This window comes from Pinus tabuliformis, chromosome Q (genome assembly GCF_031772625.1).
Source record: "Pinus tabuliformis cultivar Carrire ecotype Pingquan chromosome Q, CPIR1, whole genome shotgun sequence".
In the NCBI taxonomy this organism is placed as follows: domain Eukaryota; kingdom Viridiplantae; phylum Streptophyta; class Pinopsida; order Pinales; family Pinaceae; genus Pinus; species Pinus tabuliformis.
The window spans coordinates 547,600,124-547,628,089 of NC_142296.1; positions in this window are offsets into that span (position 1 = coordinate 547,600,124).

The following is a 27,966-nucleotide window of genomic DNA, read 5'->3' on the forward strand; positions in this document are numbered from 1 at the left end:
AAATCTAATTAGGTCACCACTTGACTATCCCAAGGGCCACACATAGAAAGACCAGTAGCCCAACTTGAGGGTGACTAGAACCACAAAGAAAATGACTATGATACTACAACCCCTAGGTGAAACCATATCATTATAACATTGAAACTTAAAAATCAACTAATAAAACCAAAAACTTGACAATTTTACCATCGCACAAAACCGCTGAGCTTGTTGGCCTTCCTACGATCAACTTTCACAAAATAAAGCCCAAGTTAACTAGATGGTAGAAAAAAACCAGATATCAATACATATAATCATCTCTCAACCATGTAACAAATGATGGTTGAGGTGATGGTGCCTAAACCTTCGTAGTAGCCTCAACCCTTTCCATAATGGAAATATTATGCCAAAGTGTGACCACCTTAGTCACCACAAGTTCCATATGGCTCCCAGACCTTCAACATTGCCACATGAGCCCTCATCTCTCAAAAAGCTCCAAAAGCTGCCACCAATTAACTTCTCCTTTACCATCCATCAGGTGAACCAACCATCTTTCATATTGATGGTCATGGGTAATATATGTGTGTTGATCACCCAAGTGGGGATTCCTAGACTCTACGTATTATTCCAAGTCGATCTAAGCTATTTTTAAAGAACAATAGACTTCTATATAAAATCGTCACCCATGAAGGCCAAGTTGAGCCTCCTTATGTAGTCGTTAACCTCTTTTGGAAGGTTTTCAAACGATTAAATATATTTTTATATAATGACTTAGTCCCCAAGCCTTTTATGGATGACAAGTCAATATTTCTTGAAGTTTCTTTGCATTTTCTAATAGAAAAAGGGGGGGAGATGTCAAGAGACTCTTCTATAAATTCAAAGCTCACTCTCCTCCCAATCATTGTGAATTACTGAGATCATAATGCCATAATGTAATATTTCATGAAGCTTTGGTGTAAGCCTTGAAGTCTCTTTTTCTCAGCTATTCTACATAATTCTAAATACAAAATTTGTGCTTATTCTAGACTATGACAAGGCTATCAAGGTCGATCCATTGAGGAGAAACTTTGTCACTTAGAGTGAGATTATAGGGTAGGTTCTCCCGCTTCTCTCCTATTGGTGTGATGTAAGCATTAAATCTCCTTGGTGGGCTCTACCATAAGGTTTTTCAACAAGGGTTTTTATTTTATTTCATTACATAATTAATTTTATGGTCGAAGGCTTTTCCCTTTTCCCTTGAGTGATACCTTCTAGTAAAATTTGTTCTAATAACTTATCTTGATCAGACAGGAATGTACCTTAAAATATAAAATATAAAAAATATAGTGGATAATATATATTTTGATTTTAGAATTTGTGTTCGTAAGTATAATTTTGGTTGTTATTTTAAAGAGGTTGTTTAAAATATAATTAGCATTACTTTTTTATTTGTATAACTTTATTTCAATCTCGATTACTTATTAGTAGCAATATTATTATTAAGTAGTAGTATTATTATTTCATATGGATTGGTTTTATTTTAAGGCTGAAAAAGGGAAGAAGATGATTATGGTCATATTTATTTTATTTTGAGGATGGACTTTAAAGTATTTGTTTTTAATAATGGTTGAGGAAATAATTTTAAATAAATTGTAATTTCAATTTCAATTTTTTTTTTAATATATATTCTTGTATTTTATAATAAAAAAAGATGTATATTAAAAATATAGGTCAGAGAATGGTTAATCCAAAATATTTATAACATCAGAGAAAAATATAATCAATATTTAAAAGTTGTAACCAACATTAAAGGTTGCCTTAGGAGATATAAGAAATATATACCATAAGTCTCTTTATTTCCATAAAAATACCAAATTTCCGTTTGCCATCGTAATCAAGCTTACAATTTTGCTCACACAAAAAGATCCATTATCCTGCAATGCCTTGAAAGCTTTGCAACAAAAGGATAGAGGTAGCAACAACTTTCTCATAATACCAGCAATGTTGCAATTAAATCAGGAAGGCTTGCAAAGAGATTGTAGACGTGATTTCAACCCCCCACCATACAAAACCATAATACTGAGTCGGAGAAGACGTAAAATAAATTGATAACCTCCATAAACATCAGTAGAACTAGAGATGAAGAAAAACATAACCAAAGACTAGACCAACAAAAAAAACATAGAGATATATGACCTCACTTACCATTTCCATACGATTTTGAATCAAATGAGAACAAGGCCAAAGTGTTCCCATTGTTAGCAAGAGGATCAGTGAGGTCACCTAAGTTTGAATCAGAAACCAAGATGGATTGTACTCGCGCCAGATGTGAATCCACATTGTTCAAACAAAACCGAATATTGTGAACCATTCTCTTTGTCTTCTAGAGATGAGAAGGCATTATAATTCTCAACTTGTTTGTCATTGAACAAAATACAAAAGAATGTGGTTGTTTGCTGATTTAATGTCAAGGAGCTTAAGAAATGCAACCTTCTCTCATAAAAATGACCAAGATTTGGAGGCCACTTCGCCTTTGAACCAACCAACTCAATGTCCAAGCCATAAAGACAACCCCTATCCTCCACACTTCCTAGGTAAAAAATTTCTTTTACGAACTTATAATGATACAAAATCGAAGGCAAAGGCAACATAGTCATAAGAAAAGGGATGTAACCTTTTCTTCCCACACTTGCCTCCACCTCCTCGTTGACTATGCATCCACTATCGAGGGCCATAAACAGAGCTACTGAAAGAAAATGAGGACAACCAGAGGAGATACCATGACCTAAGGACACTGAAAGATGAAAGGGATACCATGAAGTCTTGACCTATAGACAATAATGTCATCCACAGACCTAGACCCACATATTATGAAATTCACTGCACATCCAACAAAGTTACCGACTTAATGAGAACTATGATCTCAAAATGAGAACTCTAGCTAAAAAACATGAAAAAATAGCTCGATAATGAAAATTTTTGATGTTGGAACAATGTTTTTTTTGTATTTTTTTCGGGGTAAATTTTCAACGTTTTTAAAAATGGCAGTAAAAACCATTTTTTTTTTTGCGCAAAAAACATGAAAAACACCTTGAAACAAAAAGTGTTGATGCAACTTGATGCTACATCAAAACTTTTTTGGGGGGGTTAAAATTTCATTTTTTGGTATTAAAAACTAAAATCATTGTGCAATAAACATGAAAAAACACCCCGAAATAAAAAAGTGTTGATGTTGCATCAATGTTTTATTGTTGTTAAAATTCCAACCTTTTTTAGCAATGACATTAAAAATAAAATATCATGACTCCAAAAAACCAAAAAAACAACAATTTCAACCATGACGTTTAAAATAAAATATCACAACTTTGAAAAACCTTAAAATTTCAACAACTTTTAGCCATGAATTTAAAAACAAATATCAATAATATAACAAACTTAGATTTTCAACATATTTCAATATCAAATATCATGACTAAAAAAACTTTAAAAATAAATACCTAAATCAAACAACCATTATACCAATTCTAAAAATATAGTTATTTTAAAATCTTAACCTAAGACAACTTGACACATTGAAATGAAAACTTAAAAATCAACTACCAAATTCACACATATAGAGGGTATGCTTGACCAGTTGTAATGAAAACTTAAAAATCAATCAAATTAACGCACCGTGGGGGAAAACTTGATTCATTGTAACAAAACAAAATCAAAAATCAAATTGACACGTATTGGGGCAAGTTGCTATTTGTACATTGACACAACCCTTAAAAAAAATAAAAATAAAATTAATGAATAAAAAAAAATAAAAAAAAATAATTAAATTAAAAAATTGAAAAAAGATAAATTAAAAATTATATATATAATATATTATATATATATAAATAATATATATATATAAAACAAAAAAAAACCATAATTAAGAAAAATAATAAAAAAAAAACCAAAATTAATGGAAAATATATCATAATAAAAAATGAGAATTCAAATATATATATATATATATATATATATATATATTATATATATAAAATAAAACTAAAAGGGTCTTTGTTGGGATTTGTCTTTAGTGCGACTTTTTGGAAGCTTTTACGTGGGTTTTTGGTCAAATTTCTCTAAAATCCGGCAGAAATTTAATGAAATCACAAGCTTGATGGTAATCTTTGCAATCGAAGTGCCCTAGGAGTTTTCTAGGGTACTGAATCCACATATACAGTAAAAAAACTAATTAAATAACACAAATCAAGATTTCACCTCCCCCCGATCGTGGTGGTTTGCACGAGGAAATAGGCGAGATATAGTTGTCAGGAAAATAACAACGGTATAGCCCACTGCATCCCACACGCTCATGGCGATGGGTGTGGTGGCAACCCGCATGAGGACGTACATGCCAGTAGGGAGAACTGGCAACCAAGCCAAGGAGTGATGGAGGTGGGAAGGACATGACAGATATGATGGATGGATAGAGAGGAAGAAGGGGGAGTATGAAGAAATGAAGGTGATGGGAACAATATTGTTGCGAAGGTGAGACGGGGAATGACGAGGAAGATCAGCTCATCAACCTGAAATGACACCTTCGAAGCGACACCGGGTATGTAATCTGGCCATATTCGTTAATTGAAATGCTGCCTGTGTGTTTACATGGAAGGGGAATGAAAGGTCCAAACATAGAGGAGAGAATGCAGGGAGGGAAGGGGAGTGAGTTCGAACCTATAAATGGTATCGTGAGGGACCACTAGAGACCAGAATATGAGGAGGCCAGAACAGTAACTTAGCCAGCCAAACTTGTAAAGTGGAAGGATAGAAGGGAGATAATCAAGTGAGAGGCGGGGCAATTGTGAGGGACAGAGGAGAGTGGAAGGCACTCAGGCCAGAGGGGAGGGAGAAGGGAAAGGAATTGAGGGTAGTAATAGTAATTGTGTGGTTCGAGGGACGGGAGGGTAAGGCTGTAAGTGTCATGCGAATTGAGCACCAGGATTCTATCCCCAGGAACAAAGCAAAGAGAGGCAATTTCCAAAAAGGTAGAGGGTATAGTGCATGGCAAGGGAGGGGCGCTGCTAGCTCTGGCAGAGAGGCTATTACATGGCAGAGGAGTGGCGATGTTAGCTCTGGCAGAGAGGCTAGTGCATGGCAGGGAGTGGCACTGTTAGCTCTGGCAGAGAGGCTATTGCATGGCAGGGGAGAGGCGTTGTTACTTCGGACATAAATGAGGCAACAAAGCAGTGGGCAGAGGGGCATCGGGGCAGAGACAGGGGTGGTAGGAGATGCAAGGAGAGGGGCAGCGATAGAATGGTGGAAAGGTTGGAAAATGTAATTCGTAAGCTAACTGGAATGTTTTGTGAATAGGTGAGCACAATAGGTGACATGGCTAGACTAGCCTATGGCAGAGGACGCGAAAAAAGGGGAAGGGAGGAGCCCTGGGGTGCTGACCCAGGTACCTCAGAACCTAGATGGGGAAGAAAGCCAATAGAAAGTCTAATCCATGAAGTAGTGACAACGTATAGAGTAGGGATGGATGCAGGCATCGGGAAGATCTTAGAACACTGGGAGGAACTAATAAAAGAGGAGTCGGACTCAGAAGAGGAGATGGTGGCTTGGCGAGAGATAATCTCGGACCCAGGAAGTATGAGGGGAAGTCTAACTCAATTCAAGCAGACTCTATACCTATACTGGCTCATGAAGAGCCTGATGGGGAAGGCCATGGAGAAATTATCAATGGGGATGGCAATGGCACTCCAGGACATGCCAAACTACAAGAAGGACCTGCAGACCATATAGTTTCAATTGTGCAAGCAAACATCCGCCTAGACAGAATCCAAAGGTATATCCCTTGTATCAGTGAGCTAGAAGATGCACCAAGAGGCTCCGTTGATGACCCAGCCCCAGTCGACTCAGACTTAGAGGATCAAAACTAATAGTTAGGGTCCTAACTATTTTTAATTTTTTAGCAGATAACATTTACTTTTATAATGTATGCTTATGATAGATAGAAACTCAAACTCATATTATGATATAGATGTATATATAGCTTGGGTAGATCTCCTTAAACTATATGATTTTTGGATGCATTTAACGCGGATAGGTGGTCAATAGACTTGGTTTCCCACTGGGCAAGTTGAGGCCACCTATATCATCTATGTGGTTAAACTTGTTTTTCATAAATAAAAATAGAAGGTCCTACCAAGCATTACAAAAAAAAAAGGATTTCACCGTATTTTTTCCATCGGATTCCGCCACTGGAAAGTCCAAAAAGTCACACTAAAGACAACTCCCTTTGTCGGATCGTGGTTCTTTGGTAGCGACCCAAGTGGTGGGTCAATTTGGGAAATGACAACCTGCCAACATGTCCCCCCATGGTGGGGTAGTCAATTCCTAGAATCGACGGGCCACCTCAGGCTGCTGCCAAAGGGCCGCGGCTAGGGCGGTAAGAGCACCCCCTGTTGGTAGGTCATCGATTCCCAAAATTGACCCGCCAGCTGGGTCGCTGCCAAAGGGTTGGGTCAAAGGTGATAGGAGCGACGCTCACGACCCTTTGGTGACGACCCAGAGTGGCGTGGTTCCCCTAGTTTTTTTTTTTAATTTCGTTAAATTTTATAGATATATATAATATATATATATATATATATATATATATATAGATATATATATATAGATATATATATATAGATTTATATAAATATATATATATAATATATATATTAGATAGATATATATAGATATTTATTAATGTAAATATTTTTTTCATTTTTAACATTTTCTTTGTAAGGTTTATTTATTTAAATTAACTATATATATATATATTTATTAATTTATATTTTATTTTTTATTTTTTCCCTTAATCGGTTTAATAATTTTTTTCAATTTGTTTATTTTTTGTATTATTTTTATTTTTAAATTATATATATAGATAACCATTTGTTTATTTATTTGTTTTTTAATTTTCGTGTTATAATATTTTTTAAAATTATTTTGTTTTAAATAATAATTTATTACTTTTATTTTTTTAAAATTGTTTTCTAATTTATCTAATTGTTTTACTAAAATGATATGTCAAATAAAAAAACTTATGGAAAAAATTGCACCAAAAAAATCGAAATAATAACAACTTTTATGAATTTTATATTTAGAGATCATAGCATTTGGTATTATTTTTTAAATAATAATTTATGTAGAATTATTATTATTTGAAAAAAAATACCAAATGCTATGATCTCTAAATATAAAATTCATAAAAATTGTTATTATTTCGATTTTTTTGGTGCAATTTTTTCGATAAGTTCTTTTTTACATTCTTAAATATCTCATGTATAAAAATATATATCTCATATATATGTATATATCTTTTAATATATATATATATATATATATATATGCAAAATGTGTATTTTTTTGTCAAATAGTTAGAATTATTTTTTTAGTGACAAATATCATGTGTGTTAAAGTATTAATTAACAATACATAAATATTTCTCAATTCAAAATTCTGTGATCCATAATGAATTGAGAAAAGTCTTTCGATAAAATCACATATTAGAATTTTGGCCGACGCATTTCCAACCAACCAGTGTGGTTCATCATCAGGCCATATGAAGAGGCAAACCATGGCCAAGTCTTTATCGAAAGACTTTATCAATACATAAATATATAAAAAAAATGTAACTTCAAAATATTAATTTTATTATTATTATTATTTAAATTTTGCAAGAAAATTAAAATTTCATTACAAAAAAACTATTACAAGGAAAAATAAAAACACAGACTTGAAAAACCCCTAAAAAAAAAGTATCTTAGGAAGAAAGAAGAAGAAAAATGAAGAAAACTTTAAAAATGTTTAAATAACCAACATTAAAAAAAAACATACTTGACACATAAGAGAATGTAAAGTGTCAAAAATAGCCCATCTAAAAAAAATTGTTATTGCATCAATGCTTTTCAAAATCAACATGAAAATCACCAACATCCTATTTGAATACATAAGAAAATTAAAGTGTAAAATAAGCCCCCCAAAAAATTGGGTTGATGTTGTATCAACACTTTTCAAAATCAACATGAAAATCACTAATATTTAAAAAATTGTCCATACTTTAATAAATAAGAAATTTAAAGTGTCAAAAATATGCTCCAAGAAAAAATGTGTATTTTGCATCAACACTTTTCAAAATTGGATAATTTTTTGCAACCTCTAAAAAAATAAGAACTTGACCTATAGTTCCCATTAAGTTGGTAACTTTGTTAGCTAATACAGAGCCCACAATTCTACCATATATACACAACATAAACATGAACATAACAACATCCCATAAGAGTACCCCATAACAATAATTCATACTTTAACGATATAAAACAAACGAAGAGAATGACAAACAACTAAAGAATTCGAGTGATTCCACACTTGTCCCCAACTGAACCAATAATGGAAAAACCAAGTCTTGAGAAATTGGAACCCCAATTACCTACTCACTTGACTCAAAAGTGGAAATTAAGGAGAGACACAGGGGGCTCTAGACTTAAAAATCACCCAAAGAAGAAGCTTATGAAAGTATGCAGATAATGAAAGCCGCAATGACCCTTGACCTTCAAAACCCAAGCTAAATCTCTAAATCTTCTATAAGGCATTTATATAAATGATGAAAGGAAAACTCAAAAAATAGTGACCCAATAGTACATAGAGAAGAAGCAAAGATAGAATAAAGAAGTCGATTGAAAGAGACAAACAAAAAATGCCTCATCAAGACTTTTTTCGTCCAAACCCAAGCCAAAGCCTTTGTAAGACTAGACTAAAAATTCAAAGAAACTATCTCAGAGAGTATCCACGAGCTTGTGCACATAGAAATACAAGAGATAGAGGATGAGGTAGAAACCTCACCTCCATTCACCAAATACTTACACAATCGATCAACCATCAACCTTAACCAAGATTTAAAACCCAACATGGCACACAAACTAAACAATGCACATTAAATAGCTTCATCCACTGCCACCTAAATTCGTTATAGATGTTACACCGACATCTATCCCAACAACCTCTCATGCTCTAGTTGTACACCCCCATCAGGAATTTTTTAAACATTACTGATTAATTTAAGTCTTTATTTTAAAGTTTTCCAACTAGTTAATATCATGTTTTAAAAGAAAAGTTGTAAAAGAAGGTTGTAAATTTTACAAAGGATGATTTTAGTAGTAGTAATGTTTTATTTAGGGGTTGTTTTCGATGTTTTTGACACAAGAATATAGGGATTTAGAGATAGAGTTTATAATAACTATATTGACAATATATGAAAATACTTTAAAATTTCATACACATTGATATCAAATAAGTGATGGGTATATTTTCACAACAAAGTGTAGAGGCTAGTCAATTGGATTTAACTTGGGTGGTTATGAGAAATGTTGTAATCCTCCCCAACCAAGTTCAATTCCTGTATGTGACATGTTGGGCTCATAATGAGTATTTATTGTAATGTCTTTGAGCCTTTTTGTGTATTTGTGTCTAAACATTTCTATTCCTCATTAGAATATAAAGAAATTTCTCATGAAAATAACAAACCTCCATGCACAATTCATGGATGATGTTGTGCTTTTTGGGCCTCCCACCCTTAAGAAAGTTAAAGGAATTAACATATCCTAAGCATTTTTATGTATTCTTCAGGAACAAAATTCAATAAGGTTAAAACTAATACTTTTTTCTTTAATTTCTTAGAGTCAATGAAGTCTAGCTAACAAGAGTATTAGGTTTCCGTCGGGCTCAACTACCATCAAAATATTTGGGAGTTCCCCTAGTATTTTATTACAATAGAGTAGACATGGGAGCATCTAAATGAATGTATGCACAAAATGATCATTAATTGGGTTTTCAAGACAATAAATCTTGTAGGTTGTCTGGTACTCACAAAAGCAGTCTTACAAGTAATCCCCAACTATTAACTAGCGGTAATGCCTATCCAAAAAATTGCATGTCATTGTCTTCACTCATTATGGATGGATTTTCTTTGGAAAGGTACCCAGAAAGTTCATAAGTGGCCACTAGTTAGTTGGGACACACTCATTTTTCCTAAGAGATTAGGAGATTTGGAACTCTAGAAAAGGATATGGCTCAAAAATATGAACCATTACCAACACGGGAGGCACACCTAAGCTTTCAAGATATTGGGAAAGGATTTGGGACTTTGTATGGACTCAGCAAGGCAAGGAAATGGAAAGGAAGTACTCCTTCTAGGATATTAAAGGAGGAATGATGACATCCATCTAGGAAGATGCTTGGAAACAATTCCCTCCTCTAGACAATAATTTACACGTATTCTCTATTAAAACTTTGAATGAAGGATTAGGAGCACACAAGGTCTCATACTTTTGGTTGCCTCAAGTTGGTGAGCCACTATGGAGACAATGGAAGGGAAAAGAGGATTGGGGAGTCTGCCAGATCATTTACCATGGAAAGAATTCAACTCAACACCAACAAACAATTAAATTAGATTTTCTCTTAACAATGATATGCTAAGGTGGGGACAAAAATCAACAAGATTATTCCACTTAAAGAAGCTTATTCCCTTTTAGTAGGTTGGGACTGCAAGATAACGAGGGAGTGTGGAAATGTATTTCGGAGAGATCATGGTGGTTGAAACTGTCTGCATTCATATTTTGTTAGCACGAGGGTGCACTCTTACCTGGGATCGGCTCTGGAGGAGGGTTTCCAGGGCCCATCATTTTTCCAACTATGCAACCACGTTGAGGAAAATGAAAACAATCTCTTTCTCTCATGTCCCTTCAAAATGGAGATTTGGTCAATCATTTCCCAAATATTCAGGTGCAATCGCCCATGTTCAACTGATCTCATGACTCTTCTCAATTATATCCAAAATAAATGCAAGAATCCCATAGTCTCCAGGGTATGGAATTTGGCTTTAAGATTCACGTTATGGAATTTATGGAAGGAACAAAATCTCTATTTATTCCAAACGAAAAGCTTCCAACCATGACATATTAAGGAAATTATTGTCCTAAACATAAGAGAATCTATCTTTTCCTCCCCATGGAATACAAAGAACTGGAAGATTGATGACTCAAAAGCTTTTATTCTACAAACCCTTAATGTGAATCCTTCAATGGTAACTTCCATCTTCTCCACCATGCACAAACCAATGCATCCTATTTATACAACAAACACACCACCTTCATCAAGATTTATTCAACTTAGTTTCAATGATGCTTCAAAAGGAAACCTAGGCAAGGCTAGGTATGGAGGAATTTTTCGAGATGAACACTCTAATACATTGCATCTATTTGCATGGCCTAGTGGTGTCACTACAATGCTTACTTAGAGGAATTATTAGCAATAGAGAAGGGTTTACAAATAACAACTCGGTGAGGTTTTAGATTTCTCCAGAGCAATGGAGACTCTTAGGTAGTAATCCATTGCATTCAGAAAATACTCAACAGTATGACCCCACATAAAATGGTGAGGATTTGGCATTTTCATGATGTAGTATCTAGTATAATATATTTCCTCCCTCGATTCCACTACATTATTCTTCATCACACCCATAGGAAGGAAATTGGTGGTGGATCCATTAGCAAATTGGGGGTGTAGGGAATGCCAAATCACATTGGATACCACGTGGTAAGTGATATCAACAAGTGATGACATAAATTCAATTAAGTTTTGATACAAAATGGGGGCTACCTTTTCAACAGTCCCCAATGGGGGTGCTACCACTAAGCCACAACTTGACAACAAGCATGATTAACATGTGAAGAGGAGAATTGCACAAGGATTGACGACATTTAATATCGTCGCTGCTCTTGCCTCATGTTTGATGGGAATCATCGCGTGTCTCTCTCGCCGGATCCCATGTCTCCGAGCTACCTCACCCAATCCCATTGTTATAAATGCAAGAGATGGGTAGGCGTTACGGGGCAGTACAAGGGTATAAGGATTCACAGTGTCTCTTAGGAGGAGTTATGGCAACCTTAATACCTGATCGATTGGGAAATTTTCTTAGATCTCCGATATCAAATTCTTCACGCTTCTTCATGAGCGCATGATGTACGAATGGTTGGAATGTGTTGAAGAGTGTGTTAGGCTTTCCAAATATCTATTCGGTGACCCAACATTCACCACATGAATTCCTCTCATGCTTGTCATTTTATTCTCGTCCAATCTTCATAACTTCATAGACATCTATCCTAAGTGGAAAATTAGTTATGAAAATTGGGGTGGCGAAGCTCTTCTCGTAAGCTTAGGTGACCTCGGGTACTTCTGGTATACTTATCCTTCTTCAATCACTTGTCTCCATTTTTATGATTACTCTTTGATTATGGTAGATGATGTTTCAGTTGCATTAGCTATTATTGGAAATCTCTTTTAGTACTATCATATTTCACTAGGTCAATGTTCTTTGTCTTCTTCCTCCATAACAACATCATGGGGCCATACTTTGAATTGGTGGTAGTATTATCACCCTCATTGCTCCAGAGCTATAAAGCCACTGGTGTAAGGCTTCAACTGAGCTGTATTTGTATGTGGGTTCGGTATACGTACTCCTTCTCCATTTGGTTCTAAAAGGGCTAGTTGGGTGTTGTCTCATGTGTTTCGAATTCCTAGTCATTTACCTCATCATTAAGTGTTGTAATCTTGTGTTGCTTTCTGCCCAAGGATTCTATTTTTGGATCAAGTTTTCCTCTTATCCACCCAATATATATATATATATATATATATATATATATATATATATATAATATATATATATATATATAGATATATAAGTGCCACTACTCACACTCCTCATTTCCTCTACTATCTGGGGTGATACATTTCCTCCTTTTTCCTTGATTCTCTCACCTTTTATCGCAACTATTCATAGTCAATGCTCATTTTCTGCTTTTGGTCACTCAATTATTGTTGTTCTGGGGGGTACTTCTAGTTTCATTGATATGATAATCACCCTATGAGTGACCTCAGTTAAATATTTATTGAATAAAGGTATTACAGACTCATGTGTTGGTGTGTGTGTCTATGTTATTTAAGCAATGGATCGATCAGATTGCAAATACACAGACACTTGAAATGGAAAGAATGCAGAGAAGTACAACAAGCAAATACAAGAACACACGAAATTAATAAGGAGTTCGCCCTATCCTCCAGGCTACATCTCTGGTGCAACTCTCAGTGGTGGCCTTATTTTATTGTCTTAAGTAGAGAATTACAATGCAGGAGCTCAATATGAGTCTCCTGGAACAGATTTTCTTGGCAGGTTGGTTCTTGGATTCCCCAAGCCACTAAAGTGCACAGACTCTTTTCCTACCCACTCTTTGACCTCTCTAGTCTGACAGATCCTCTCGAGGATGGCTTGAATCTCTCAAGCTCTCTGGTGCTCAACGGTGCCTTTGGTCAGCTCGAACCTCTGTCTCCTTTTTGCTTTTTCTTGCTTCACTGTCTTCTTTTCTTCTTTTTCTTCTGTCTTCCTCTCTGTGTTCCAGTTCCTCTTCTCTGTGTGTATTCTATCTCTGTTCATGACTTTAAGGCCATTCGTTTGCATGGTGGTTCGGTTCCTCTTCCACCTTCGTCGGATTGCCTACTGCAGCTGCGCTTGGTGTTCCCTGTTCGACGTCATCATCAGGCTCACAGGGAGTGGCCACATTTCCTCCTGTAACTACGCCAACCTGCTTCGTTGGTTCTATTCTTCGATTACGTCGTGGAATGAGTCTTCCTCCACCGTGCTGTTAAAGCGGACCTCAAATTCTTCTGAATCGTGGCTTATTCCCTCGTTAAATCCAGTCTTGCCGTCGGTGCGATGTCGACCATCTGATCTGGATCCCCCAGATCTGCCATCCGCTCATTTCATACGGTTGACTTGCTCGACCGTTAACATGCGATGATGTTGTTTTCCCTCTCCCTCGATTGCCACGCGTCGGCCGTGAGTGGAATCACTCCAATTTCACCAAAACTGCTTACTGCATAAGGAGCCCCCGATCAATACTACTGGCTTCGGAGCGGGTCCCACCTTTTAGCTTTTAGCCTTTTCGCCTTTTGTCCTTCGCTTCTCCGGCTCCCCATGTGACCAAGTGCTCGGGGCTTCTCCATTTTGAGGGTTTTCGCCCAGCGATGCGTGATTCAAAAACCACCTCTGTTTCCCGATCTGGGCCTCCCATGGGCTAATTTCGCCTCCCATGCAGTCTCCATGGGCCTCGATCAGCGCTTTGACCGAGGTCCTCATTGTTCCATGCTGGCTGCCCACTACCACTAGTTTTAGAGGTGTTTTTTGATTGCTGTTCTGAATTCTTTGAAGTCTATCCGACCTGGTACAGCCATGGTTCCTTTTGATTATTTTCATGGATCCAATTTGGATCACGGCCTTCCCACTGAAAAGCTTTTGGACCACCAAAAGTTGGTTTTTAAGCATTGACTAAGTGAGGGTATTGTTTTCTCACTTGTCCAATCTCAATCCACTTTGCACTGCTCGGCTTTGAACCTTTGAGCCCAACTCTGAGGTACTCAACATCTCCCCTGCGCATTGTCCTCACCTTCCTGTCCAGTACTGTGTCTTCCTGCAATTCATTAAGATATTCAGGTAGCAGGTCATCAATAGAAGGCAATTGACTCTACTCTTCAGGGTCCTCAATCATTGAAGGTTCAAACAATCTCAAGCAATCTGCATTTACGACTGAGTAGATGTGCATGTAAGCTGGTAAATCAAGGCGAAAAACATTTTCACCAATATTCTCAAGTATCCTAAAGGGTCCATACCTAATAGGCTTTAGCTTTTTACCTTCACCTTGCATCATGTCTTTGCTGATATACATCCAGACCTGGTCACCAACTTGAAAACTATGCTCCATCCGATGCTTGTCATGCCTAGCCTTGTATTTGGCTTGGCTCTTTTCTAGCTATTCTTGTACTACCTGGTGGATCTCCTGGATCTGTTCAATGAATCTAGTTGCCTTGTCCACATCACTGTGTCCATCAACCATGGTATCTTTACCAAAGACAAAATCTAAAGGAGACCTTGGTGTGAAACCAAAACAGGTCTCAAAACGAGATCTTTGTGTAGAAGAATGTTTTGCTCTGCTGTAAGCATGTTGCACGTAACACAAATGTTCATCCCAAAGCTTAGGATGTTTGCTGCAATATCCTCTCAGTCACTGGATCACTGTCCTGTTAACTACTTTTGTCTAGCCATCAGTTTGTGGATGAAAAGTTGTGCTTTCTTCAGTTTGGTGTCCATCAGTTCCCACAGACTTGACCAAAACTTCCCCACAAATCGGGTGTCTCGATCAGATACAATATAAGTGGGTAATCCAAAATGAACCCATACATATTCAAAGAACAATTTTTCAGTTTGTTCAGCTGTAATCTGTTTATTACAAGGTATCAAAATACACATTTTGCTGAACCTATCCGCAGCAACATATAGATAATTGTGACCTTTCCTAGATTTAGGCAGTCCTCCAACAAAATCCATGGAAACACTTTCCCAAGGGTGAGAAGGAATTGACAATGGAGTGTACAAGCCTAGTTTTCTGTTACTGGGCTTGCTTTTAGCACACATAGCCCACCCTCTTACATATCTAGAAATTGTCTCATTCATTTTCGGCCAATAACAAAACCTTTGTAACTGTGCAACTGTTTTACTTACCCCAAAGTGACCTGATATGAGAGAAGTGTGTGCTTCCCTAATTATCTTTACTCTCTCAGTTTGTGGAATGTAGAGTTTCCCATAATGATATAAGAGTTGGTCCTTTACATGATAATCCAATTCCTCTACTCTTTTGCCTTGACTCAAAGTTGCATATACATCTTTAAAGTCCACATCCTGAGCATATTGTTCAATGTAGCTTTCATGTAGTACAGAATTATGCTTGAGTATGGTAGATGCATTTGTAATGGGTCTAGATAACATGTCTGCAACTTTGTTACATATGCTCTTTTTATATCTGATGACTAAATGAAACTGTTGTAGAAAACCCATCCATTTGTAATGTATTGATTGTTGCAACTTAGTTTGGGAGTGTAGATATTGAAGTGGTTGATGATCAGTATGTATTACTGTCTCTTTGCCCATTAAGTAATGTTTCCACTTTTTCCCACTCTGAACTAATGCATACAATTCTTTATCATATGTAGGATAGTTAACTACTGCAGGATTAAAAGTCTCAGAATGATAACATATGGATTTATCATGCTGTGTCAACACTGCTCCCATGGCATAGTCACTGGCATCTGTTTGGATCTCAAATGGTCTTTGCAGATTAGGCAGTGCTAGTACAGGTGCTGTACTAATCTTTTCTTTCAAGGTGTCGAAGGCTTTCTGATGTTTGCCTCCCCATTGAAACACATTGTTCAATCCTGTTAAAGCATGTAAGGGAGCTGCAATTGAGAAAAAGTTAGAAATGAACTTCCTCCAATATTGTGCTGTTCCTAAGAAACTTCTTACTTCTATAGCAGACTTGGGTTTAGGCCAGTTTACAATGACTACCACTTTAGAGGGATCTATTTTCAATTGACCCCCCCCCCCCCCCCTATATGACCCAAGTAGTTTAGAGATGTTTTGCCAAATTCACATTTTGAGAGTTTAACATAAAGTTTTTCTCTTTTCAAAACATCTAATGTCTGATTAACATGCTTTAAATGTTCTTCCCATGTTTTACTAAAAATCAGAATGTCATCCAGATACAAAATAACAAAATCATCAAGAAAAGGTCTGAGTACATCATTCATTAATCTCATGAAAGTAGCAAGAGCATTAGTTAAGCCAAAAGGCATAACTAGCCACTCATATAATCCCTGCTTTGTTTTGAAAGTAGTCTTCCATGTATCTTGTTCTGCAACTCTGACCTGATGGTATCCACTGTGCAAGTCTAGCTTGGTGAAATAAACAACTTCCTTCAATTGATCTAAAAGATCATCTATGCGAGGAAGGGGATAACGATTTTTGATTCTTATCTTATTCAATGCTCGATAGTCAATGCACACTCTCCACAAGCCATCTTTCTTTCTCACCAAAACGATTGGTGACCCACATGGTGATGTGCTAGGCCCGATGAATCCTTTCTCGAGCAACTCATACACCTGCTTCTTGATTTCAGCATTCTCTAAAGCTAACAAACTGTACATCCCAATGTTAGGCAATGGAACATCTTGTTGCAAAATAATATCATGTACTATTTCCTTTTTGGGTGGCAGACCTTTAGGTTCTTGAAATAAGAAATCATACTCTGAAACAACCTTTTCTATATCAGCTTGCTATTCAACATTACAGCCCTCAAATACATTGGTTTTATCAGGTTTCTTTTCCTTTACAACCATCAGTAATAATTGTTTGCATGAATTTATCATTCTTTTCATCTGCCCTGAGTTTATGAGAGTATAATTATTCTTGAGCTTATGAGCTCTTACAAAGTATTCGACTCCCTCTTTAACAAGTAGATACTTGTTCTTAGCTCTATAGAAGATAGCCTTTCTATCATACAAGTAAGGACTTCCTTAAACAATTCCACATATATCCAAAGGAATTATGTCTAACTCCACCTCATCTACAAATGCTGACCCAAAAGAAAATTTGAGTTTGCATTGTCTAGTCACTTGTAGTTGTGCTTTATCATTCAACCATCCTAATGGGTATGGTTTCTTATGAGGTGCGGTTGCTAATCCCAATTTCTTTACAATTGCTTCAGAAATTAAATTTACTTGTGAGCCACTATCAAACAAAGTATCAATCTTTTGATATTTGGAAGTAACTCGAATATGGGAAAGCTCATGTCTTTTTCTTTCATTTTCTTCATCAATAACAGATTGAGCAGAATTACTAGTAGATGCTTCAGAATTCTTACCTTTTATACCTGTGGCTGCCATAGTTGTTTCATCTCCTGAGTCTGACCCCAAATCTTTCTGAATAGCTGCAGCAGTCTTCTTCTTCTTGCCCTCGAACTTCTTACGTCTCAGATTTGGATGTAGAATCCAACAATGCTCATCATCATGCCCATCCTTTTTATAGTGAGTGCATGAAGCTTTTCTTTTCTGTGCAGTGTTAGCCTTCCTTTCTTCCACTTCTACTTTCTTTTCTCCTTTCTCTTGCTTGCAGTGGGTTTGGATGGTCCCCCAACTTCTGGATTTCCATTCTTTCCTCTAGCTTCTAGATGAGTAGCTTGTACAAATACCTCATCTATACTAGTGGGATTGAACATGAGGACGGTATGCCTCATGTAGCTGTGTAGACCACCAATGTCCTTCAAAATACTCTCTGGTGAGTCTAATGAGATCCCTAGAATCAATGCTCTCTTTCTAAACTCTTGAGTGTACCCTTGCACACTTTGCCCTTTCAACTATCGAAGAGTTTGCCAACTCATCATGGCTTGTTGCATGTAGGCCAATGGATAGAACTGCTTTTTTATTGAAGAAACAAATTCAATCCAGACAGAGATGGTCTTACCATGTATTTTCATATCAGCTTTGGTTCTTCCTTCCCAGCAAACCAAGGCAGTGCCTCCTAAGCGTAGGCTTGTCAGCTGAATCTTGCTCTTGTCTGAGTCTATGTTTTGTACTCTGCAATACACATCAATTTGTCTAATCCATTTGTCCAACTTTTCAGCATTTAGCTCTCCATCATATATAGGCAGATCAAATTTAACATCTAGCTTGATGAAAGATGCTTTCTTGTTATGCACAGGGCTATTAGGAGATGTAAGAAAGCTTTCCTCTTTCCCTTTTCCCTTGGAGTGGTCATGGGAGTGAGACTCATCTTCTTCTTTATCTTGTTTAGAACCTGATGAATCTTCAGCCTTATGTTTTCTAAAGTCCTTATACATTTCTTCTACCATAGACTTTATAGCTAGGAAACTTTCTATGAATTGAGGGTCTAGCCCCATCGAACCTTCCTCTGACATTGTCTTTCTAGGATATACTCTCCCAATTTCAGGATTAGTTTCGACCAACTATCCTTCTCCTAATTTGAGCTTTGATCTAGTGATCATTCAATAGCTAAACCAACACAAGCTTGTCTAACCTTACAACCTAAAGCTATGATACCAATTGATTTGATAATCACCCGATGAGTGACCTCAGTTAAATATTTATTGAATAAAGGTATTACAAACTCATGTGCTGGTGTGTGTGTCTATGTTATTTAAGCAATGGATTGATCAGATTGAAAATACATAGACACTTGAAATGGAAAGACAACAAAGAAGTACAACAAGCAAATACAAGAACACAAGAAATTAATAAGGAGTTCACTCTATCCTCCAGGGCTACATCTATGGTCCAGCTCTCAATGGTGGCCTTATTTTATTGTGTCTTAAGCAGAGAATTACAATGCAGGAGCTCAATATGAATCTCCTGGAATAGATTTGCTTGGCACGGCGGTTCTTGGATTCCCCAAGCCACTGGAGTGCACAGACTCTTTTCCTACCTGCTCTTTTACCTCTCTAGTCTGGCAGATCCTCTCGAGGATGGCTTGAATCTCTCAAGCTCTCTGGTGCTAGACACGGCCTTTGGTTAGCTCGTCCCTCTGTCTCCTTTTTGCTTTTTCTTGCTTCACTGTCTTCTTTTCTTCTCTGTCTTTTGTCTTCCTCTCAATGTTCCAGTTCCTCTTCTCTGTGTGTCTTCTGTCTCTGTTCATGGCTATAAGGCCATTCGTTCCCATGGCGGTTCGGTTCCTCTTCCACCTCCGTCGAATCACCTACTGCAACTGCGCTTGGAGTTCCCTGTTCGACGTCATCATCAGGCTCACAAGGAGTGGCCATATGTCCTCTTGTAACTACGCCAACCTACTTCGTCGGTTCAATTCTTCGGTTACGTCGTGGAATGAGTCTTCCTCCACCGTGGTGGTCAAAGCGGACCTCAAATTCTTCTGAATCGTGGCTTATTCCCTCGTTAAATCCGGTCTTGCCGTCGGGTGCGATGTCGACTGTCCGATCTAGATCCCCTAGATCCAATGCCAAATACTCATTTTGTGTGGTTGACTTGCTCAACTGTTAGCACGCGATGAGCAGCGATTTTCTCTCTCCTCCGCTTGCCACGTGTCGTCCACTGAGTGGAATTGCTCCAATTTCACCAAAACTGCTTACCACCCAAGGAGCCCTCGATCAATACCGTCGGTTTTGGAGCGGGTCCCGTATTTTAGCTTTTAGCCTTTTCACCTTTTGTCCTTAGGTTCTCCGACTCCCCATGCGACCAAGTGCTCGGGGCTTCTCCATTTTGAGGGCTTTTCCTAGCGATGTGCGAATCGCGCATCAAAAACCACCTTTGTTTCTCGATCTGGGCCTCCCAGGGGCTAATTTTGCCTCTCGCGCAGTCTCCATGGGCCTTGGTCAGCGCGCTTTGACCGAGGTCCTCGTTGTTCCATGCTGGCTTCTAACTGCCACTGGTTTTAGAGGTGTTTTTGATCGCTGTTCATAATTCTTTGAAGTCTGTCCCGACTTGGTACAGCCATGGTTCCTTTTGATTATTTTCATGGATCCAATTCAAATCGTTCATGGATCCACAACAACGTCAACTTAGTTGGAGGGGATGACGGTCAACCTCCTCTTCATCAATGTGCAGGATATTCGGATGGGATTCAGTGGTGAAATTCTTTGATTATATCCCTCCAAAATCCAGAAGAGGAATCCTAATATTAGAGTCGAAAGATTTTGGAGAGAGATCTTATTTCTCATATTCTGAAGTTTTTGGACATAGATGTAATTGGGTTTTGGACTTGGGGCAGTTTAGGAAACATCGCCTCCATTTTATTCACTTTTTTAGTATGCATCAATCACTTGACATCCTTTTGTGCATGGTTATAAGGGATAAACAAGTCAATAATTATCGATTGTTTGTAGGACAAGAAGACATCAAAAGGATCCTAAGGAATCTTCGCTTCAACATCGATGATATCGACATCAGGTTGGCTAGAGTGGAGAAATACATAGTATTTACTTCAGATACTGAATTAGTGGAGGACCATGAGGCTTTGATGGTAATAAATGATGTTTTTTTTGTTGTGGCACTCCCAACTTCTCCCTATCGTCAACAGTTTCCAATGCCTTCTTCATCGGTTCTCATCTATGACTAGTCTCCTTACATCATTCTCATGCTGCAAATGACATGAGGGTGTAGTTATGGTGGGTTACGTCCTCTTGCACAATTGGATTTTGTTCTCCTCGATCACAACCAAGCTCCTAGATCTCGTTTTGGTTTCACTCCTGGCATGGTTTTCTGGTGTTTCCATGGTCACATTAATTTTGTATTCCCTTATCTCTTTTCTAGAGTTTAATCATCTGGGAGGTAACTCTTTATAGTATATATGGCGACTCCAATTTTTTTGTTCAATAGCGATATGAAGTGTTTACATGGTTTTTAGCTGACAAGTATGGATATTGTAACTCTATTTTGTCTAGTCTTCCTTCACCTGAATAACACAACTATGCCTCTGAGAAGTAAACATAAGATTGCAGTCTAGTTTTGTCTTTACTTTTGGACTAGTTTTGTTTGGAAAGCTAGGCCTTTCATTATAATAGATATCAATGTAATCTCTTTTCATTATAATATAAAACATTTGGAAGAATTCATAAAAAAAACCCTCCATGGACTATAAGTTTATGAGAAGCCATTAATAGTTATATCAACAAAAAGTTTTACATTCTTAATAATAATAAAGATACACCATTTATTCTCGCATTAGATGCATAATTGTTTACTTTGGACTTTGACTTTTTGTGAATTACTTTTAGTTTTATTGTATAAAGATCTAGTAAGTATTTCCATTTATTCCACAGATGATACCTAAAATAAATTAGATTCTTCAAAGTTGAAGACCAATATAACAATATAAAAATATAATTTTATAAAATATGAATTTCTTACAAAATTTACATATTTACGTTAACAGTGATTACTAGAAGCCATTCTATAAGCTAAACTTATTAAAAATAATTTTCTAGGTGATCAATATTCTAATATATATTGAACCAAAATAATTTAAATATATTTCATAAAATTGATAATTAACTCAATGTCATTGAAAACATCTATGACATAAGGCTTCATATTTCTTCTGTGATACAACATGTAAAATATCACTCTTATTTTTTGATTTCAAACTCACTTATTCTATCACCCATAACATTGCATTCACAATAAAACTATGCTTGCTTTTTGTTAACGTCTATAATGATGCCATCCAGCAAGTTTGTTGATAGAAGCATGTGTTTTGATTTGACTAGTTGCTTATCCACACCCTAAGAGGTTTATTGGATGACCATAGAAGTGAACTAGTCCATTGATTCGATCATTAGGTAGTAGTTGTGAATATTTCTTCACGTTCTTCATCATTATTATGTTATTTTCTTTGGTCTCTATTTATGCTAATTTTCATAGAAAGAAATACCTTAGAACCTCTCAAGCCATGACAAAGTAGTATCTCTTGGGAGATAATATTTTCAATTAATGTAGAATTATCTTTAAGTAATAGAAAAAAATTCATTAGTTGAGGGCTTGAACAAGGACAAACAAGCTCTTAAGAGAAGAAAACTATCATGGACGAAGGGCCATCCGCAAAATAGATCGTCAATGTTGAAAATGCTATTAATATGCCTAGGAGGCTTGAAAGCTCCTCAAGGTAGAAATATTTATAGAATGGATCGTAGTCCTAAAAAGTGCACTCTAGTTGCTGATAATAATGTTAAACAAAGACAAAGTGGGGAGGGTCCTCTCCAATAATTTGCAAGATCACTACATCAAAGCTGAGGAACAATCACAATAGTAGTAACAATGCAAATAAACAAATTCACCCTTGACCATTCACCTCATTATCCCTTTTACCTTTACAACAATTTCTTCACTAAATTCCCCAATTCTAAAACTCTCCACCAAATTTTGCATCGATTGAAACTATCATTCAACATATTTTGGGTGCGCTTGTTATAGATGTATACATTACTCAGAAGATGTTTTATTCAAGGGAATTATGTCTACCTATTCCTTATTCCTATCTATAAGCATTCTTTAATGGTATAATATTGCTTTGACATAACTCAAATTATGGCATCATTTGTTTACCTTTAACACATAACAATGGAACGGATTAGAGACTAATGGAATGACCATGGAATTCAAGATTTTAATTGTTTCAAATTGTGAACACAAAAACGGTGAGTTTGATCTATCTATTCAAATATCGAATAATTATTCCTGTATCAAACAATATTGTTTTCTATATTTTTGTGTTTATATTCATGACCAACACATTTAAACTTCAAAATTCATGAATCCATCCATATTCAAGATTCACACTAATCTAACTTTGTTCTATTTGAAGAATAAAAGTTCCACATCTTCAATTTGCTCACATGTACATTTGTAATTTCCTGCACCTATTTTGAAGTGTAGGCAACCCATTATGGCACATTGTCATCAATGTTAGAGGATTGGAAATGGTGAATCTTTCCAAGGAGGGATATAGTCATAAGATGGGTTATTGGCACTATTTTAGTTAGGTTTAGAAACCCAAGGATAGGCCTCCTTGATGTTTTCTCTTCTCTTTTGTCCAAATGTTTTCATAACTTTTATTTGTTTTTTTAACATTAGCCTTCTTATTACCATATTGTAGTCTTTTGAAAGATACTCAATTATAGTAGAGAGGTGGTTGTAACAATAATCAATGGTAAATATGGAGACTTAGGTTTAATAAATTAGTTTATATCCATGTTTCTTTGTTAGTATAAATATGTTTGTATACTTTTCCCTAAAAATAATGTAGCTATAGCATAACCAAAAACCTTTGAAGAGTGTATTACTATGGAGATACCCAAAACATATCTTACATAATTATATTATAGAATGAACAAGATTAAGAGAATAAATGAGTGAACACATTATGAAAATTCATATTAATGATATTGTTGTCATAAAAAATGATGTTTTGTTTATCCTAAAATGGTATTTTTATTATGTGCAAGTCAAATAAACATACTAGATTGACTAGTACGACTTTCAATCCATGATGCTCTAGAAAATGGAGTTTGAAGGACTAATTAATCCATGATGACGACTTGAACTCAAATAGTTTCATAAGGGGAGGGATATTCCTAGTCTCACCCATTGACCTTTTTCATTTCATCATCATGAAGAAAAAATGATCTCAAATACTTCGTATAGAACTTTATTTTATATTCATTATGTTTAGATGGATACATATAAGTTTTATGAGTAATTGGTTTGCATATATTTTCATATATATCATCATTAACAAACATTACATTGTGTGACAAACTATATTTGATAAATTCATTGTTGCACAATGTGTGTTAAATTTAAATGCATGGTGTACAATCAATTTGGCAAATTATAAGAAAAGAATTGGTGATAAATATTCAATTAGAATGTTGGTGGATTGGGGAGATTACCTCTCTTTATGTTAGTGTTTTTTCTATCTGCATGGAACACGAAAATCGATGGCAACTCAAGAGGTTAAGAATAGAGATACACTATATAAAAAATGATGAAGGAAGCATTAGTTATCACCTCATACCATAAAAGGGGGGAAACTTCAAATGTTGAGGAAGATGTGGAAAATAGGAAACTTATTCCCTACACTAGCTTTTCCAAAAGAAAAAGAATCAAAGTACACAAACATTGTAGTCTCGTACAAGCATATGAAGGTATTACTAACTTCTGTAATTAAGAGTGAAGGGATTTAGGAGAACTCTTTCCTTTGGTGATTATACGAACTAGACTCCAAGTACGAAACTCTTAATGACACTATCTAGGGCACTGCATTAGTATTTTTTTTCTCTCTCCTTTTATCTATATAAATTTACAAAAAGTTCAACAAAAGCACTAGGGGTTTGATCATTTACTTTTGCAAATGCAATTTATTACACATTTTATCCTTTCTTCCCTTCCCTTCTTCTTGTTGTGTGACAAAGCCCATGTTTTACATGACAACAGTGAAAATGAAATGAATTAAAATAAAGGATGAAATTGCATTCAACCTATATATTTACCAACCACCATAGAGAGAACAACATGACATGACTCCAATTTTACTCTTTGAAAGAAAAACATCAAATGCATCTCCTATAATTTCTTTATACATCCATGACATGGATGAAATGAGACTCTTGATGGTTATATAGAGTTTAGTTTAGTATTTGACATGATGTTTAAAATTATTGTTGCATTAATTCAATTTATAGATGTCAATGTATAGGTGACTTTAGAAATTGAAGAGCAAATTGAATATGGATAACCAAGGAATATCGATGTGGCTTTTTGCTATTTAAAAAAGTAGAAAAATAATGAATCAAATGAATGAGATGGGATATAGATGTAATAGCAATCTAAGGAGACTAGGTAGTCCAACTAGAACAACAAATGTGATTTTAGATGTGACTCCTAAATTATATATTTTATGGTGCACTCATCTTCCTTTATTTTTGAAGAATTCTTTCAGAACATTTTCACATAGGCATATGCTTGAAGCTACATTTAGTATTCTCAAATTTATTTAAAGAAAATCATAACATTGCTAGATAAGTTTTTAAATAGATTAATAGGTAGGCTCTCTTCTAGAAAGCCTATTTCATAGAGATTAAGTACTTTTGATGTAAATGGGAATATAACATTAACCAACTTATCAAAAAAATAAGCATAAACAAAAGATTTAAAAATAATTTAAAACCAAATACTCATTATAATAATTATAACACATATAATTCAACATAAGCAATAAACAACGATTTATTAAGATTGATACAATCCATACATAGCAATGGATAATCACTAAACATAATCTATGCATTTCATTCATCCATAATATTTGATCAAAGAAAAAATGTACGTAACTTCTATTGATCCGGATTGAATCATTATATTGTTTATCATCTATATCGATGCATTTTTAGTAGAAAAAATGGAGGAATAGACTCATGGGACCGTTTTTACCGACGGGGCCCAGTTTGGCAAAACGAGGTTTGAAACCTTTTAGGAGCGTTTTGAGGCATCAAACGAAATTTTTTGAGAGGTAAAACTTTGCTGCTTAAGGGAAGCACCATTTCATGCTATTCTACACACAAAGATCTTTCCCACGGTGCAAGAAGCACGTCAATCAGAGTCAGTGTGCAAAAGTTATGCCACTTAGAAGTTGACCTTCCTTTTTTCACACCTATAGTTCAGGAGGATGTCACGTCAGCCCCCATTATTCATGGAAAAGGGGCTAGCCACGTGATTATTATGTAAAAGACTCTAGAAGAGTCTATATTGTAACTCTAGTTAAGAGTTGATGTAGTCAAAATTAACCACTAATAGGCTATTAGGTTGTGTTATAACCAAGCCACTATGAGGAAGATGCATTCCATTCTTTCGAGAACATTTTGTTCCATTGTTGAGAAAATATAGCCAGGAGAGATATGAGGTAGAGCACATAGAGAGGATTTGTGCACTGTAGTAGCCCACGGGCCACATACATTACTTCTTTGTACCTACAGTCATATTTCCAAATAGAGAAAGAGAGAAAACGACATCACCTTCTAGCTGGGTTTCCCCCCGAAAGGGTTTCCCAAAGAACATATCTTGTGTATCATGTGTGTGTGAACTTATTTTGCTGTTCTCTACTTTTCTACATAATTTCTATTCACATGCATGCACTAATTACAATTAAGCTTACAAATCCTAAAGTTTAATAAAAATTTAATAGTGTAGAATCTCAGATTTTTAATATAATATTATCAAATGTGTTGTGACGAACTGTCCAGTGGAATATCCATGTTAGGATCCCATATTGTCTATTTTTGACCTTATATTTTGTCATTATATTACCCTCTTCAACCCTTAGTTGAAAGCCTTTGCTAGTGTTTTCACTTAATCATTCCAAAAGGTATATAGTAACTCTCCTCATTTCTATATGTTTAATTATTCAACACGTAATCATGCTATCTTTATAATTGACCCTTGAAGTTGACTAAGTTGCTGAACAATTGTTGAAACTGCCTAACTGGCAGGACCACATTTTGTAGTTGCTGAAACAGCGGAAACAACGCAAACCGCGAAGCTGAAACAGCAAGAACATCATGAACCTTGAAGCTGAAATAGCAAGAACAGCATGCGAACTTCGAGGAGACAGTTGAGATTTGCGTAACAAATCTGCATCAGCAAAGGAGTCCGACTGATTACTATATTGGTCGTAATGATCATGATCCACATGACTGTAACAACATTCTGTTAACGAGAACTGATTTTCCTATTTTTGGTACAAAGGGTTGAACCAGAATGTATAATGAAAATCTTTTGTAATAGATGTCTCATCTATAAAGAGGAGACATCTACATTAGAGAGGGAGATAGACGTATAGAGAGGGGATGAACAGGCTGTAACACAGGAATTATAGTGAAGGGATGAGACTGAATCTTTCTTGTAATATGGTATATTGACAGAGGAATAAAGTTCTATTCTGAGTATTTTATCTTAGTTTCTGTGTCCTGGGGAATCTTGTGAGAAGGACAGGGTCCACCTTCATCATAAGATTCACCCATCTTCTTTCTGTTGTGTGTCGTGTGTGTGAATTCTGTTTATATCTTATTCACGAGTACTGCTTCTAATGATATTTTACTTTTGTTGAAACTTTGTTTTCCTTTTAACTGAATAATGTTGTATATGAGTGCCTCGCCGGTGATTAGGATTTACAGAGCGTATTGGTGAACTGGATAACAGAGGCAGGTGCTAAAAGTCCTTACTCTAAGGATAGGGTCCTGATCCTTTGTTATAGGACAGCCATCACTCCCTTTTGCAGATTTGTTTTCTTTAATTATCTGTTCTTATTCCATTCCTGCAATAGGCTGTAACTGCTGTAACACAGAGTAGGGGTTTAATAGATAGTGAACTGTTTATACTACAGCTTTTAATACTATTAAGATTGAGTACATACAGTACGTAGTCACCTTTGGAATAATCAGACTTTCCCGGGTTGATAATTTATGTGGCACTCGACTGTTTTATTAATAAACAATTAAAGTGACCAACATTTTGGCGCCGTTGCCG